This window comes from Rhodnius prolixus, unplaced genomic scaffold, assembly GCF_049639745.1.
Source record: "Rhodnius prolixus isolate KJV_2025 unplaced genomic scaffold, Rpr scaffold_11, whole genome shotgun sequence".
NCBI lineage: Eukaryota > Metazoa > Arthropoda > Insecta > Hemiptera > Reduviidae > Rhodnius > Rhodnius prolixus.
In genome coordinates this window covers 8503421-8522087 of record NW_027411625.1, presented here as the reverse complement: position 1 = coordinate 8522087, position 18667 = coordinate 8503421, and the positions used below count along the sequence as shown (strand labels likewise).

Here is an 18667-nt window from a genome sequence, read left to right as displayed (position 1 = left end):
AAGTGTAACGAAACGTTTTATTAATTATATTAAAAGCAAACAAAAAAAGGATTAGGTAATTTAAATTTAGGTAAAGATAATTGGGATAACTTCTGGGTGACAGGAAACAAGGAGTGCTCAATCCAAAATATTGAATGCTCTATGTTAATCTTTCTCCAAATTAACTCTTAAAATCAATTTACTATCTTGTTATTTATATAATATCAAATGGGCATTAAAACCATTGCTATAATTTAAAGTTTGAAGCACATCAGTTTACCAACAATTCCATTTTACAGAATAGAGTTGAGATTTATTTTTTGTTTTCAATCTTATTGAAAAAGCTGCATGGAATTTTTTTGAAAGTTAGAATGATAATTTACACATAACCGTGTATGTATTTATCACTTTTCCAAGCAAGAGGGTACAGGAAGATCTTTAGCTATGTGTCCGATTTCAGGTGAGCTCCAACTCCGAATCATTGGTAGTTCTAGTCTTTTTGGCCATTATATTGTTAATTTGTTGTCCACCTCGGATTATTTTCCACTGATTACTTCTACCAGGAATGCCTGAAATGTAAGATATGAAATTATAAATGGAGAGCCTAAAATTTAAATATCTTTTATTTTCAAGAAGTTTAATGATTTATTTTATTTTGTAAAAGCTTTTAGAATTTGATTTGCTGCTCTTCTTTGACCCTTCATTGTACTTCAACCCTCATCTTCTTCTGATTTATGTTCTTTTTTTATTCTTATTTATTTAGTTTTTTTTTTCTTTCTTTATATAAAAGCTAACTCCTGCAGACGGCTGTAAGCCATATAATTTCCTACTATTATGAATTTTGTATTATAATTTTTTTTATTATAAAATAAAGGATTATTAATTATTCATCAATTTTATTGGAAACATTTTACCAGAAAAAGGAAAATTCAGGAAAATTTAAATTATCGGGCTTACTGATTGAATACAATATGGAGTAAAGTTTTAATGCTTGCAAGAGAAATAACTGTATTCCCAATTATTAGTTTGGTAGGTAGTTTGGATTGACTTGCGAGAGTGTATTTCCGATGCACATGCTTTGCCCTAAATTACTGGCTCCATAAAACAAAACAAAAAAAGTTATAAAGCGGGGAGAATTTTATTGTTAACGGCCACAAGAGATACTCAGTCGGAGAGTGAAAAAATATATGCTCTTGGAGTACCTCAGTTTGAAAGTAGTTAGATGGTTTTGAAGAATTCGGAAAACTATATCAGGTTTTACATGTGGGGGATAGGTTGGCTGTATTATCTGCCATACAATGAGCAGCAGGAAATGATTAGAGCGGTGTTGCAGGATTGCTGGGAGTATCGGCGCTCTCTACTATAAATTGGACCACTTTACTGAAACAATTTTTCAGTTTTTCAAGATTTCCTCAAATTCTTGAAACTTAGTGTACTAATTGTAATAAATACATATGTAAATCTAAAAGTTTTTTTTTAAAAACGTTTTTCTGGAAAATTTCAACTTTTTCGATTATTTGTTATTTTAAAATGGCTCTTTTGAGTAAGAGGAGACTTTAGACTTTACTCTAAAGTGCTATTTTTGTATGTTGTGTTGTCTTGGCAACTATATAATTTTATTAAAAATCACACGTGGGCTAAATTGCTAAATTTTGAAGAAATTGACCGACCTGAAGTATCATTTTTCTGAAAAGATTTTCCTATTATTATTATTATTTCTTCTAAACCAGTTTCTAGGTTTTCACTTAAACTTTTAAACTTAATGTAATGTGAACAACTTTCTTTCGCTACGATTCTTGCGTTTACATTTTATTAATTTTCATCCAAATACGAATATTTGACTCACATTAATTCTCACCAAAATTATAGTTTGCAAAAACCATATAATTACATTGAAATTTAACTTTACAGAGAACTTTTCCAACTAATATGAAGTTTACAGAAAACTTATAGACTTAAACTTATAAACTTAAAAGTGAACTATCCATTTAATAATGAAATCCTTTCGGCTGAGGATTTTTTTTTAAAATTTGAATCAAACAATACAAGTAACGCCTCTTAACAATACCCAAAACATAGGAGCGTACCTTTAGAGGGTAACTAACCACCCTCTCACTTAGAAGTTCCCGTAATAGAATTTTCCGGAAATAATCATTTGCATATAAGTTGTAGATTTTTTTGTTTTTGTAATGAAATTGTAGGAGCCATTTTCAAGGGAATCTTAAAGTTGTATTTCAGCAAATTTAGCTTCAAATTTGATTCCTTTCCTCCTCTTACTACGGTAAATAATTAACGTTTACATGGGGTCTTCTAAGATTGCACTTTTGTGGTTTAACATACAGTATCATATACCAATCTTATAATTCCCTAAAGATATCCCAGACAGAGCTTGTTGAAACGTTGGCTATAAAGCCATGATAATGACAGTATTTTTTAATTTTTTGTTTACGCCTTAAAAAAACGGCTGATTGCAATAATTTACATTGATACAGCTCACTATAAACTGTGGTATGGTTGTGTTTATATAATAAGAAACGTATCTAATGTAAATAAGACAACTTTGCCTTATATTGGGTAATATATTTGAGTTCCCTCTCGGTACTCCCACTAAGGTTATGAAATCTGTTGCCCAGAAACTTTACAGAATGAATTTTTCAGTTTGTTTTTGTTTTTCCTTGTAATCATCATATACAAAGTTGGTACTATGCTATTTTAAAAGATATTTTTTGCAGAATATGTTCAAGTTTTGAACGGCTTGCAATCGGATTTGCCTGGTATTGATTCAGTAGCAGTTGTACTGTTACTAAGGAGTTTTAGTGCTGCAAGGCGACTTTGCTAGCGCTTTTCACAGTGCTTGGAAGCGAATAAAAATTAGCGTGAGTAGCTGGAAAGAGGCGAAAATTGTGTATGTGTTTTATATGTGTAGTTATACAGCTAGTATATGTCTGTGTGAGTGAATGAATGAGAGAGTTGTATAAAAAGGCTGGTGTAGAAGAGACTAGAAGCTGGAGCTCGCCGGGCCTGGATGCGAGTCCCTAGGGACCGGCCGCTCTGTGGGGAAATGAGGCAAAATGAGGGTAGGGAGCAGTGGCCCCCAGGGACCGCCCCGCTCCTTTTTCCACCTTCTATCTACCAGCCAGGTGGTCCTGCGAGCAGCGGCCGGCACCCTAGCTAACACATACACTCAAACACAGGGAAAAAACTCTTGATTAGTTGGAGCAACTCCGCTGGGCTCGACTGGCAGCTCGCATCTCCACGGTGCCACGTCTTCTACCCGAATAATACTCTCCCAGCAACAACTACATAAGCAGCTGAGCACTCAACTTGAATTCGCATTTCCATCGGCCTACCATCAAAGATACTGTTAGTTCACCTAAACGGATCATCCAAGTTTCTGCTTCTTGCGATTGTTTTTATCGTGGCAAATATTCGAAATTAAGTTTCACCGTGTGTGTGTGTGTATTTTATTTATTTTTTTAAAGTCCTCTAAAAACGAAAAACAAATATTTGGAGTATGGTCTATAAGTAAGAGTTCATCTCCAAAACTAAAAACTGCAGAAGATTGCTCAACCTTTGTTTCCTGTTCATACATTATTGTCATTTGGGACACCATGATTTCGGCTGAAATCCTTCTAAAACCTTTTTCTAGCTTTCCTTTAAACCTCACACACTACCTGCCTACCTAAACTGCCTACCTGGTTAGGTTTTTTCGTCTAGGGTTTTGAGATACTCATAACTTTAAGCATTAATCTAAAACGTCCCAACAGAACAAGTTAGAATACCGCTGCTTATATTGTAACAAGTAATATTAAAAGCATAGCTAGGTCCCAAAGTTGCAGAAAATCGGTTAATCAGAATCGTTATTTAACGGGATAGCACTTTGAGTTTTATTAAACAATTTTTCTGCAAAAAGACGGTGAAACCTGTTTCAAAATTTATAAGAAATAATGAAAAATAAAATAAAATAAAATAAACTGCCTTATTCAAAAATATTAATATTTACGTCTCGCAACTTTTGGATTATAGACTTTATTTTTATTACTATAGAATTTGGACTTTTGGAGTTAAATAACTGATTACTTTTAGGCTAAAAATGTATAACATAATTTTATAATTGATATGGAAAAACCAATTACAGTTCACATATGTTATGTAAGCGTTAATATTGAATCTTTAGCTGTGATAAATTAATACAAATTAAAGAAATACGTAAAGGTACTTCTTACGTTGCTTTATGTTAGTTTTTTTTAAAAGTAGCAAATACTGTAGTATTCAAATAGTAGATTATAAAAGGGAGTGGCTATTAGCCAAATCCACAGCAACTTTAAAGATCTATTGTGGCTCCCGGATGTATCAATGTTGTCCTAAAATGTAGGCATCTGAAAGCTGTGAGTAAGTGTGTTCAGATAAGTTTGAGATCGCCCATAAGTTTACTAAATTCCCTAAAAAGGGTGCCCCACAACATTTATCTCTACTTATTTGTATTGTAAGAGGGTTTGGGGGTGTAAATGTAAATACTGTTCTTGCTGTTAGACTAGGATACCCGCAGGGACACTAAAAGATCCCTGAAAAAGTGGGTAGTCCATTTACCTTTATGGTGTACTAAACTTGTAAGTAATAGTAATGAAATAATAATTACTTATTTTTACTATTTTATTTTTTACGAACACAAAAGTTTTGAGAAACGTTTTATTAGAGGATTTTCGGAGATCGATCAATTATAACAACAGTTGCATATTACTATTATTATTATTATTTTTAAACTGTGTCATCAAATAAAGAAACAAATACTATTTATTTAAAGAAATTCATAAATGCTACTATATTAAATTAGGCTTGTTTGCAACAAATTAAATATTTGTTTTCTCCGAAAATATAACTGAACCAACATTTAGGGGGTATAAGAAAAACGCTTTTAAAAACGTAAAACCAGTTTTCAGAAGCGAATTATTAAGGTAAAAGGCGCGTGCCCGGGGCCTCAATTTCAAAGAGCTTTGCAATTTAAAGTTTTTTTAAAAAAGAAAAACATTGTATGAATATTTTTTTCAAAGAATGCGCATAAAATTTCGAGCTGGTAACAGTAAGTTTATAAATTCTAAATGATGAGCTAATAACTGGATTCCAACGCGCAGATCTAAGGTTCAATTCCAGCTACCGGTCTTTAAATTTTCTCTTCCTAAACGCTTCTTGTAGCTCACTGTCTGCTGATAGACAGAGTTGTCTTATTCGGAGCAAATTTTAGAAAATATCTTAAACATTCTAAACCTTTTTATTTATTGGTAAATCAACATTATCTCCACAGCCATATTTTATTTAAATCATCTTTTAAATTAATGTTGCTATTAATACTAGTAAAAAGTAATGCCTATTTTTCAGATGATATTTATGGCCAACTATAAAATTATATGGTGTGAAAGCGAATTGCAAACTTACTTTACACTGGATTCTTTTATTAACCATTACATGAAATTCAAGGTCTAGAATAGGAATCGAACCCACTAACCTACAATACATCTTAGCTTTGCGGATCTAGTTTCTAACCACTCAGCTACCGTGGTCACTCATTAATGCTGGCAGGATTTTCTTAGTATTAATTAAAAATCATAAATTTAATATCAGCATCGATGTATGGGGATCGACTAAACGTACCAACTCTCTACGCATCCAGACATTACAGTCAAAAATACTACGAATACTACTTAACGTTCCATTCTATATTTCTAATCTCACCTCAAAATCCCATTCGTTAAAGACCTTGCGAAAACTCGTTTCTTAAAATTTCATTCCTCTAACGCCGCTCATCCTAACCCACTCATAGAAGATCTATCTTCTTCCACATTACCAGGAAATCCTCCAAGGAGATTGAAGAGAAGATAACCCCACGATCTACTCTCATCATAAGAGCGTGTATATAGTATATTCACGTTAATGGAGTTGCACTACTGGGTGCTTTCTCCGATAATATTCATGATATTTTTATCTTACATCGCATTTGCTTGTTGCAATAGTTGCTGCAGTTGTGAATTTCAATAAAAGATAAAAAAAAAAAAAAGAAATTGTAATAATTGCTGTAAGAGAATTTTCGAAATTGATCACTATAGCAATACTCGTTCTTACTCGAATTTTCCAGAATATCACAAAGTTCAACTTTTGATAGTTGGTCTGCCGGTGCAAGAAAAGCCGATCTGGTTAAAGGATAGTGAGGTAATGCATTGTGGGTAGGTTTAGACGAGGTTACAAGGAGAGTTTTTATGTTGTTGCGGGTTGTGAAATCGACGCGAACATTGTTGCCGACTGCCTTATAAATAATTGGTTATGGCGGGCCAGAAAGTTGGCGGGTAGATATGGCGCGGGCGCCCGAGTTAATGTTTATAGTTACGGCACTCCGGGGACCTCTAGTGTGTCCTGGGGAATAATATCTTGGCCGTGTCATCTGCAGCCCAGCCTTAGTCGGCTCTCCCGGGGCCCGTCAGATAGCGCCACATCGCACCTTCCGTGCTCACTCTGTTCCTTATCCCATTCCGCCTTTCTAAACTGAGAAATACACCTCACTTCCACACTGCTCCCATAGTTATAATCCACAAATTCTCCTGGAAAACTTGGAATTTTTACCCAGATATCCGTTATCTTTAACCTTCATGTATATTCACTACAATGAAACTATCCTACAGAGCAGGGGCGTCATACTAAATTAAATCACAGGCCATTTGGGGCACGCGGGCCACATCACAGTTACAAATTTGATTTGATAGATATGATTCATAACATCACAACCCAGAATGCTCCTTTTAATCATTTCGCTACTGGGATCTGTTTAAAAAACGTAAACCAGAGAGTGGCAGCCACATCGCTTTCAAACTCCGACTACTCAGCGCGTTTATTCAGGCCCACAGGCCTCTATAAAAGGCACTGGCCACATGTATACTCGTCTTCAGTAGAGTTAAAGGGAAATGTGTGTACTGTATTCCCTCGATCAGCCCTAAGCGTACTTTTTTTCTAAACAAATTTTTCTGTTGTCATTTTATTTCATAACCTTGAGGGACAAAAAAAATTACCCGCGGGCCGTCAGTTTAACTCACATGATATAGACGAACTGAAAGCCAATTCGGTCTTCCTCACTTGTATTTTACCTTTCATTTTCCAAATGAAGGCAACCCTTAATGTTTATTTTATCCTTGGCAATAAAATCAGGTGACGGAGACAGAAAAAGTAGAAATCTAGACGAACTAGAAGCATACACCATCTTTTCCTTTTATAGTTTAATTTTCGTTTTGATAATGAGGTTGCCTTCAAGTTTAATTTAGCTATGGGCATAATAGTAGATGATCAAGAAAGGAAGAGTAGAAATCTAGAGAATCCTTGTATTTTACATTTAATTATCCAAATGCAGGTTACTCTAAAGGTTTATTTTATACCTGGCGTATAAACGCTGGTGACGAAGACAGAAATAATAGAAATCCAGGCGAACTAGAAGCTAACACCGTCTGTTTCCTTTACATTTCAGTTTTCGTTTTCCAAATAAAGGCAACCCTTGATGTTTATTATATCCTCAGCCTTAAAAGCAGGTGATAGAGACTGAAGAAGTAGAAATTTAGAAGAACTGGAAGCCAATTCGGCTTTTTTCCCTTGTTTTTTACCTTTCATTTTCCAAATGAAGGCAACCCTTAATGTTTATTTTATCCTTGGCAATAAAATCAGGTGACGGAGACAGAAAAAGTAGAAATCTAGACGAACTAGAAGCATACACCATCTTTTCCTTTTATAGTTTAATTTTCGTTTTGATAATGAGGTTGCCTTCAAGTTTAATTTAGCTATGGGCATAATAGTAGATGATCAAGAAAGGAAGAGTAGAAATCTAGAGAATCCTTGTATTTTACATTTAATTATCCAAATGCAGGTTACTCTAAAGGTTTATTTTATACCTGGCGTATAAACGCTGGTGACGAAGACAGAAATAATAGAAATCCAGGCGAACTAGAAGCTAACACCGTCTGTTTCCTTTACATTTCAGTTTTCGTTTTCCAAATAAAGGCAACCCTTGATGTTTATTATATCCTCAGCCTTAAAAGCAGGTGATAGAGACTGAAGAAGTAGAAATTTAGAAGAACTGGAAGCCAATTCGGCTTTTTTCCCTTGTTTTTTACCTTTCATTTTCCAAATGAAGGCAACCCTTAATGTTTATTTTATCCTTGGCAATAAAATCAGGTGACGGAGACAGAAAAAGTAGAAATCTAGACGAACTAGAAGCATACACCATCTTTTCCTTTTATAGTTTAATTTTCGTTTTGATAATGAGGTTGCCTTCAAGTTTAATTTAGCTATGGGCATAATAGTAGATGATCAAGAAAGGAAGAGTAGAAATCTAGAGAATCCTTGTATTTTACATTTAATTATCCAAATGCAGGTTACTCTAAAGGTTTATTTTATACCTGGCGTATAAACGCTGGTGACGAAGACAGAAATAATAGAAATCCAGGCGAACTAGAAGCTAACACCGTCTGTTTCCTTTACATTTCAGTTTTCGTTTTCCAAATAAAGGCAACCCTTGATGTTTATTATATCCTCAGCCTTAAAAGCAGGTGATAGAGACTGAAGAAGTAGAAATTTAGAAGAACTGGAAGCCAATTCGGCTTTTTTCCCTTGTTTTTTACCTTTCATTTTCCAAATGAAGGCAACCGTTTGTGTTTATTTCAGCCCTGGCCACAAAAGCAGGTGACAGAGGCAGGAAAAGTAGAAATCTAGACGAACAAGAAAGCTAACACCGTCTTTTCCTTTATATTTCAGTTTTCCTTTTCCAAATTAAAGGCAACCCTGGTAGTTTGCATTTCCTTTTCTTAGGGTTCTAAATTCAATGATTTCTTTACCGAAATGTAGAGATAAGTTAGTGGCATAAATGCAAAAATTGTAAGATTCTAGTGATAACAGGGAATGGGATAGAGAAGGTAAAGACGTCTTTTGAAATTCGTTCAAATTTCACCGTTTATATATTCATCGGAATGTACGGAATTCAATAAATTCTTCACCGAATTGCAGACAAATATTTTATCTATAACTGGTATAAATTCCATTAATCTATTGATAATAGCTAAAGAGTTATAAAAGGTTAAATTTTGGAAGTTTTGTAAGTTGTCCAAATTTCAATTCTCTATATCTCTCTTTCTATTGTTCCGATTTTAATGAATTCTATACCGAAGAGTAGAGAAAAGCTCTAGAACTAGTAAAAACTCCATTGTTTTGGTGATAACAATTAATGAGATACAGAGGGTTAAATTTTGGAGGTTTTGTAACTCATTCAAAATTCAAACCTCTATATCTCCATTCGTATCCGTCCGATTTTAATGAGTTCTCCACCCAATTGTAGGGAAAAGTAAGCTCTTCCACTGATATAAATAGCAATGTTTTAGTGGTAATAGTTATTGAGGTATAGAAGGTTAAAATTTGGGGTTTTTGTAAATCGTCCAAATTTCAAGCCTCTATATCTCTATTCGTATCCTTTCGATTTTAATGAATTCTTCACCCAATTGTAGGGAAAAGTATTCGCTTCAACTGATACAAATAGCAATGTTTTAGTGATCATAGTTATTGAGATATAGATGTTTAAATTTTAAGGATGTTGTAAATCGAACAAATTTCAAACCCCTGTATCTCTCATCGTATACTTCCTATTTTAATGAATACTTCACCCAATTGTAAAGAAAAGTAAGCTCTTCCACTCATATAAATAGAAATATTTTAGCGATAATAGTTATTGAGATATAGAAGGTTAAAATTTGAGAGTTTTGTAAATCGTCCAAATTTCAAACCTCTATATCTCTATTCGTATTATTCCGATTTTAATGAATTCTTCATACAATTGTAGAGAAAAGTACTTTCTTAAACTGATATAAATAGCAATGTTTTAGTGATAATAGTTATTAGAATATGGAAGTTTGAAATTTGAGGGTTTTGTAACACATTCAAATTTCAAACCTCTATATCTCTCTTCGTATCCTTCCGATATTAATGAATTCTTCACCCAATTGTAGGGAAAAGTATTCGCTTCAACTGATACAAATAGCAATGTTTTAGTGATCATAGTTATTGAGATATAGATGTTTAAATTTTAAGGATGTTGTAAATCGAACAAATTTCAAACCCCTGTATCTCTCATCGTATACTTCCTATTTTAATGAATACTTCACCCAATTGTAAAGAAAAGTAAGCTCTTCCACTCATATAAATAGAAATATTTTAGCGATAATAGTTATTGAGATATAGAAGGTTAAAATTTGAGAGTTTTGTAAATCGTCCAAATTTCAAACCTCTATATCTCTCTTCGTATCCTTCCGATATTAATGAATTCTTCACCCAATTGTAGGGAAAAGTATTCGCTTCAACTGATACAAATAGCAATGTTTTAGTGATCATAGTTATTGAGATATAGATGTTTAAATTTTAAGGATGTTATAAATCGAACAAATTTCAAACCCCTGTATCTCTCATCGTATACTTCCTATTTTAATGAATACTTCACCCAATTGTAAAGAAAAGTAAGCTCTTCCACTCATATAAATAGAAATATTTTAGCGATAATAGTTATTGAGATATAGAAGGTTAAAATTTGAGAGTTTTGTAAATCGTCCAAATTTCAAACCTCTATATCTCTATTCGTATCATTCCGATTTTAATGAATTCTTCATACAATTGTAGGGAAAAGTATTCGCTTCAACTGATACAAATAGCAATGTTTTAGTGATCATAGTTATTGAGATATAGATGTTTAAATTTTAAGGATGTTGTAAATCGAACAAATTTCAAACCCCTGTATCTCTCATCGTATACTTCCTATTTTAATGAATACTTCACCCAATTGTAAAGAAAAGTAAGCTCTTCCACTCATATAAATAGAAATATTTTAGCGATAATAGTTATTGAGATATAGAAGGTTAAAATTTGAGAGTTTTGTAAATCGTCCAAATTTCAAACCTCTATATCTCTATTCGTATCATTCCGATTTTAATGAATTCTTCACCCAATTGTAGGGAAAAGTATTCGCTTCAACTGATACAAATAGCAATGTTTTAGTGATCATAGTTATTGAGATATAGATGTTTAAATTTTAAGGATGTTGTAAATCGAACAAATTTCAAACCCCTGTATCTCTCATCGTATACTTCCTATTTTAATGAATACTTCACCCAATTGTAAAGAAAAGTAAGCTCTTCCACTCATATAAATAGAAATATTTTAGCGATAATAGTTATTGAGATATAGAAGGTTAAAATTTGAGAGTTTTGTAAATCGTCCAAATTTCAAACCTCTATATCTCTATTCGTATCATTCCGATTTTAATGAATTCTTCACCCAATTGTAGGGAAAAGTATTCGCTTCAACTGATACAAATAGCAATGTTTTAGTGATCATAGTTATTGAGATATAGATGTTTAAATTTTAAGGATGTTGTAAATCGAACAAATTTCAAACCCCTGTATCTCTCATCGTATACTTCCTATTTTAATGAATACTTCACCCAATTGTAAAGAAAAGTAAGTTCTTCCACTCATATAAATAGAAATATTTTAGCGATAATAGTTATTGAGATATAGAAGGTTAAAATTTGAGAGTTTTGTAAATCGTCCAAATTTCAAACCTCTATATCTCTATTCGTATCATTCCGATTTTAATGAATTCTTCATACAATTGTAGGGAAAAGTATTCGCTTCAACTGATACAAATAGCAATGTTTTAGTGATCATAGTTATTGAGATATAGATGTTTAAATTTTAAGGATGTTGTAAATCGAACAAATTTCAAACCCCTGTATCTCTCATCGTATACTTCCTATTTTAATGAATACTTCACCCAATTGTAAAGAAAAGTAAGCTCTTCCACTCATATAAATAGAAATATTTTAGCGATAATAGTTATTGAGATATAGAAGGTTAAAATTTGAGAGTTTTGTAAATCGTCCAAATTTCAAACCTCTATATCTCTATTCGTATCATTCCGATTTTAATGAATTCTTCACTCAATTGTAGGGAAAAGTATTCGCTTCAACTGATACAAATAGCAATGTTTTAGTGATCATAGTTATTGAGATATAGATGTTTAAATTTTAAGGATGTTGTAAATCGAACAAATTTCAAACCCCTGTATCTCTCATCGTATACTTCCTATTTTAATGAATACTTCACCCAATTGTAAAGAAAAGTAAGCTCTTCCACTCATATAAATAGAAATATTTTAGCGATAATAGTTATTGAGATATAGAAGGTTAAAATTTGAGAGTTTTGTAAATCGTCCAAATTTCAAACCTCTATATCTCTATTCGTATTATTCCGATTTTAATGAATTCTTCATACAATTGTAGAGAAAAGTACTTTCTTAAACTGATATAAATAGCAATGTTTTAGTGATAATAGTTATTAGAATATGGAAGTTTGAAATTTGAGGGTTTTGTAACACATTCAAATTTCAAACCTCTATATCTCTCTTCGTATCCTTCCGATTTTAATGAATTCTTCACCCAATTGTAGGGAAAAGTATTCGCTTCAACTGATACAAATAGCAATGTTTTAGTGATCATAGTTATTGAGATATAGATGTTTAAATTTTAAGGATGTTGTAAATCGAACAAATTTCAAACCCCTGTATCTCTCATCGTATACTTCCTATTTTAATGAATACTTCACCCAATTGTAAAGAAAAGTAAGCTCTTCCACTCATATAAATAGAAATATTTTAGCGATAATAGTTATTGAGATATAGAAGGTTAAAATTTGAGAGTTTTGTAAATCGTCCAAATTTCAAACCTCTATATCTCTATTCGTATCATTCCGATTTTAATGAATTCTTCATACAATTGTAGGGAAAAGTACTTTCTTCAACTGATATAAATAGCAATGTTTTAGTGATAATAGTTATTGAGATATAGAAGGTTAAAATTTGAGAGTTTTGTAACAAATTCAAAATTCAAACCTCTATATAACTATTCGAATCATTCCGATTTTAATGAATTCTTCATCCAATTGGAGGGAAAAGTACTCTCTTCAACTGATATAAATAGAAATGTTTTAGTGATAACAGTTATTAGAATATGGAAGTTTGAAATTTCAGGGTTTTGTAACACAATTGTAGGGTAAAGTAAGCTCCTCCACTGATATAAGTAGAACTGTTTTAGCGATAATAGTTGTTGTGATATAGAAGGTTAAAATTTGGGGTTTTTGTAAATCTTTCAAATTTCTAACCTCTATATCTCTATTCGTATCCTTCCGATTTGAATGAATTCTTCACTCAATTGTAGGAAATAGTACTCTTTTCAACTGATATAAATAGCAATGTTTTAGTGATAATATTTATAGAGATATAGAAGATTAAATTTTAATGCTTTTGTAACACGTTCGAAATTCAAATCTCTATATCTCTCTTTTTATCCCTTCGATTTTAATGAATTCTACACTCAATTGTAGGGAAAAGTACTGTCTTCAAATGATATTAATAGCAATGTTTTAGTGATAATAGTTATTGAGATATAGAAGTTTAAAATTTGAGGGTTTTGTAAATCGTCCAAATTTCAAACCTCTATATCTCTCTTCGTATACAGATGATTTTAATGAATTCTTCACCTGATTGTGATATTGAGATATAGATGATTAAATTTTGGGGGTTTTGTAAATCGTCCACAATTCAAACCTCTATATAACTATTCGTATCATTCCGATTTTAATGAATTCTTCATCCAATTGGAGGGAAAAGTACTCTCTTCAACTGATATAAATAGAAATGTTTTAGTGATAACAGTTATTAGAATATGGAAGTTTGAAATTTGAGGGTTTTGTAACACATTCAAATTTCAAACCTCTATATCTCTCTTCGTATACTTCCGATTTTAATGAATTCTTCACCCAATTGTAGGGAAAAGTAAGCTCCTCCACTGATATAAGTAGAACTGTTTTAGCGATAATAGTTGTTGTGATATAGAAGGTTAAAATTTGGGGTTTTTGTAAATCTTTCAAATTTCGAACCTCTATATCTCTCTTCGTATCCTTCCAATTTTAATGAATTCTTCACTCTACTGTAGGGAACAGTAAGCTTTTCGACTGATATAAATAGTAATGTTTTAGTGATAATAGTTATTGAGATATAGAAGGTTAAATATTGTAGGTTTTGTAACATGTTCATAATTTAATCCTCTATATCTCTCTTCGTATCCTTCCGATTTTAATGAATTCTTCACCCAATTGTAGGGAAAAGTAAGCTCCTCCACTGATATAAGTAGAACTGTTTTAGCGATAATAGTTGTTGTGATATAGAAGGTTAAAATTTGGGGTTTTTGTAAATCTTTCAAAATTCAAACCTCTATATCTCTCTTCGTATCCTTCCAATTTTAATGAATTCTTCACTCTACTGTAGGGAACAGTAAGCTTTTCGACTGATATAAATAGTAATGTTTTAGTGATAATAGTTATTGAGATATAGAAGGTTAAATATTGTAGGTTTTGTAACATGTTCATAATTTAATCCTCTATATCTCTCTTCGTATCCTTCCGATTTTAATGAATTCTTCACCCAATTGTAGGGAAAAGTAAGCTCCTCCACTGATATAAATAGAAATGTTATAGTGATAAAAGTTATTTAGATATAGAAGGTTAAAATTTGGGGGTTTTGTAACATGTTGATAATTTAATCCTCTATATCTCTATTCGTATCCTTCCAATTTTAATGAATTCTTCACTCAACTGTAGGGAACAGTAAGCTCTTCAACTGATATAAATAGTAATGTTTTAGTGATAATAGTTATTGAGATATAGAAGGTTAAAAATTGTAGGTTTTGTAACATGTTCATAATTCAAACCTCTATATCTCTCTTCGTATCCTTCCGATTTTAATGAATCCTTCACCCAATTGTAGGGAAAAGTAAGCTCCTCCACTGATATAAATAGAAATGTTTTGTGATAATAGTTATTTAGATATAGAAGGTTAAAGTTTGGGGGTTTTGGAAATCGTCCAAATTTCAAACCTCCATATCTCTATTCCTATCCTTCCGATTTTAATGCATTCTTCACCCAATTGTAGGGAAGAGAACTCTCTTCAACTGATATAAATAGCAATGTTTTAGTGATAATAGTTATAGAGATATAGAAGGGTAAATTTTAATGGTTTTGTAACACGTTCAAAATTCAAACCTCTATATCTCTCTTCGTATACTTCCAATTTTAATGAATTCTTCACTCTACTGTAGGGAACAGTAAGCTCTTCGACTGATATAAATAGTAATGTTTTAGTGATAATAGTTATTGAGATATAGAAGGTTAAATATTGTAGGTTTTGTAACATGTTCATAATTTAATCCTCTATATCTCTCTTCGTATCCTTCCGATTTTAATGAATTCTTCACCCAATTGTAGGGAAAAGTAAGCTCCTCCACTGATATAAATAGAAATGTTTTAGTGATAATAGTTATTTAGATATAGAAGGTTAAAATTTGGGGGTTTTGGAAATCGTCCAAATTTCAAGCCTCTATATTTCTCTTCCTATCCTTCCAATTTTAATGAGTTCTTCACTCAACTGTAGGGAACAGTAAGCTCTTCAACTGATATAAATAGTAATGTTTTAGTGATAATAGTTATTGAGATATAGAAGGTTAAAAATTGTAGGTTTTGTAACATGCTCACAATTCAAACCTCTATATCTCTCTTCGTATCCTTCTGATTTTAATGAATTCTTCACCCAATTGTAGGGAACAGTAAGCTCCTCCACTGATATAAATAGAAATGTTTTAGTGATAATAGTTATTTAGATATAGAAGGTTAAAATTTGGGGGTTTTGGAAATCGTCCAAATTTCAAACCTCTATATCTCTATTCCTATCCTTCCGATTTTAATGAATTCTCCACCCAATCGTAGGGAAGAGAACTCTCTTCAACTGATATAAATAGCAATGTTTTAGTGATAATAGTTATAGAGATATAGAAGGGTAAATTTTAATGGTTTTGTAACACGTTCAAAATTCAAACCTCTATATCTCTCTTCGTATCCTTCCAATTTTAATGAATTCTTCACTCTACTGTAGGGAACAGTAAGCTCTTCGACTGATATAAATAGTAATGTTTTAGTGATAATAGTTATTGAGATATAGAAGGTTAAATATTGTAGGTTTTGTAACATGTTCATAATTTAATCCTCTATATCTCTCTTCGTATCCTTCCGATTTTAATGAATTCTTCACCCAATTGTAGGGAAAAGTAAGCTCCTCCACTGATATAAATAGAAATGTTATAGTGATAATAGTTATTTAGATATAGAAGGTTAAAATTTGGGGGTTTTGTAACATGTTGATAATTTAATCCTCTATATCTCTATTCGTATCATTCCGATTTTAATGAATTCTTCATCTATTTGTAGCGAAAAGTATGCTCCTCCACTGATATAAATAGAAATGTTATAGTGATAATAGTTATTTAGATATAGAAGGTTAAAATTTGGGGGTTTTGTAAATCGTCCAAATTTCAAACCTCTATATCTCTCTTCGTATCCTTCCGATTTTAATGAATTCTTCACCCAATTGTAGGAAACAGTAAGCTCCTCCACTGATATAAATAGCAATGTTTTAGTGATAATAGTTATTTAGATATAGAAGGTTAAATTTTGGGGGTTTTGTAAATCGTCCAAATTTCAAACCTCTATATCTCTATTCGTATCATTCCGATTTTAATGAATTCTTCATCCATTTGTAGCGAAAAGTTCTCTCTTGAACTGATATAAGTAGCAATGTTTTAGTGATAATAGTTATAGAGATATAGAAGGTTATATTTTAATGCTTTTGTAACACGTTCGAAATTCAAACCTCTATATCTCTCTTTGTATCCTTTCGATTTTAATGAATTCTTCACTCAACTGTAGGGAACAGTAAGCTCTTCAACTGATATAAATAGTAATGTTTTAGTGATAATAGTTATTGAGATATAGAAGGTTAAAAATTGTAGGTTTTGTAACATGTTCATAATTCAAACCTCTATATCTCTCTTCGTATCCTTCCGATTTTAATGAATTCTTCACCCAATTGTAGGGAAAAGTAAGCTCCTCCACTGATATAAATAGAAATGTTTTGTGATAATAGTTATTTAGATATAGAAGGTTAAAGTTTGGGGGTTTTGGAAATCGTCCAAATTTCAAACCTCTATATCTCTATTCCTATCCTTCCGATTTTAATGCATTCTTCACCCAATTGTAGGGAAGAGAACTCTCTTCAACTGATATAAATAGCAATGTTTTAGTGATAATAGTTATAGAGATATAGAAGGGTAAATTTTAATGGTTTTGTAACACGTTCAAAATTCAAACCTCTATATCTCTCTTCGTATCCTTCCAATTTTAATGAATTCTTCACTCTACTGTAGGGAACAGTAAGCTCTTCGACTGATATAAATAGTAATGTTTTAGTGATAATAGTTATTGAGATATAGAAGGTTAAATATTGTAGGTTTTGTAACATGTTCATAATTTAATCCTCTATATCTCTCTTCGTATCCTTCCGATTTTAATGAATTCTTCACCCAATTGTAGGGAAAAGTAAGCTCCTCCACTGATATAAATAGAAATGTTTTGTGATAATAGTTATTTAGATATAGAAGGTTAAAGTTTGGGGGTTTTGGAAATCGTCCAAATTTCAAACCTCTATATCTCTATTCCTATCCTTCCGATTTTAATGCATTCTTCACCCAATTGTAGGGAAGAGAACTCTCTTCAACTGATATAAATAGCAATGTTTTAGTGATAATAGTTATAGAGATATAGAAGGGTAAATTTTAATGGTTTTGTAACACGTTCAAAATTCAAACCTCTATATCTCTCTTCGTATCCTTCCAATTTTAATGAATTCTTCACTCTACTGTAGGGAACAGTAAGCTCTTCGACTGATATAAATAGTAATGTTTTAGTGATAATAGTTATTGAGATATAGAAGGTTAAATATTGTAGGTTTTGTAACATGTTCATAATTTAATCCTCTATATCTCTCTTCGTATCCTTCCGATTTTAATGAATTCTTCACCCAATTGTAGGGAAAAGTAAGCTCCTCCACTGATATAAATAGAAATGTTTTAGTGATAATAGTTATTTAGATATAGAAGGTTAAAATTTGGGGGTTTTGGAAATCGTCCAAATTTCAAACCTCTATATTTCTCTTCCTATCCTTCCAATTTTAATGAATTCTTCACTCAACTGTAGGGAACAGTAAGCTCTTCAACTGATATAAATAGTAATGTTTTAGTGATAATAGTTATTGAGATATAGAAGGTTAAAAATTGTAGGTTTTGTAACATGCTCATAATTCAAACCTCTATATCTCTCTTCGTATCCTTCTGATTTTAATGAATTCTTCACCCAATTGTAGGGAACAGTAAGCTCCTCCACTGATATAAATAGAAATGTTTTAGTGATAATAGTTATTTAGATATAGAAGGTTAAAATTTAGGGGTTTTGGAAATCGTCCAAATTTCAAACCTCTATATCTCTATTCCTATCCTTCCGATTTTAATGAATTCTTCACCCAATCGTAGGGAAGAGAACTCTCTTCAACTGATATAAATAGCAATGTTTTAGTGATAATAGTTATAGAGATATAGAAGGGTAAATTTTAATGGTTTTGTAACACGTTCAAAATTCAAACCTCTATATCTCTCTTCGTATCCTTCCAATTTTAATGAATT

At 31.8% G+C, this 18667-nt stretch overlaps 1 protein-coding gene across 2 annotated transcripts in view; it reads left to right on the top strand.

Moving 5' to 3' along the window:
• Positions 1-18667, top strand: part of L (zinc finger protein Lobe) — an 80541-nt gene that overhangs the window by 5051 nt on the left and 56823 nt on the right. The gene's annotated exons all lie outside the window — the stretch shown is intronic.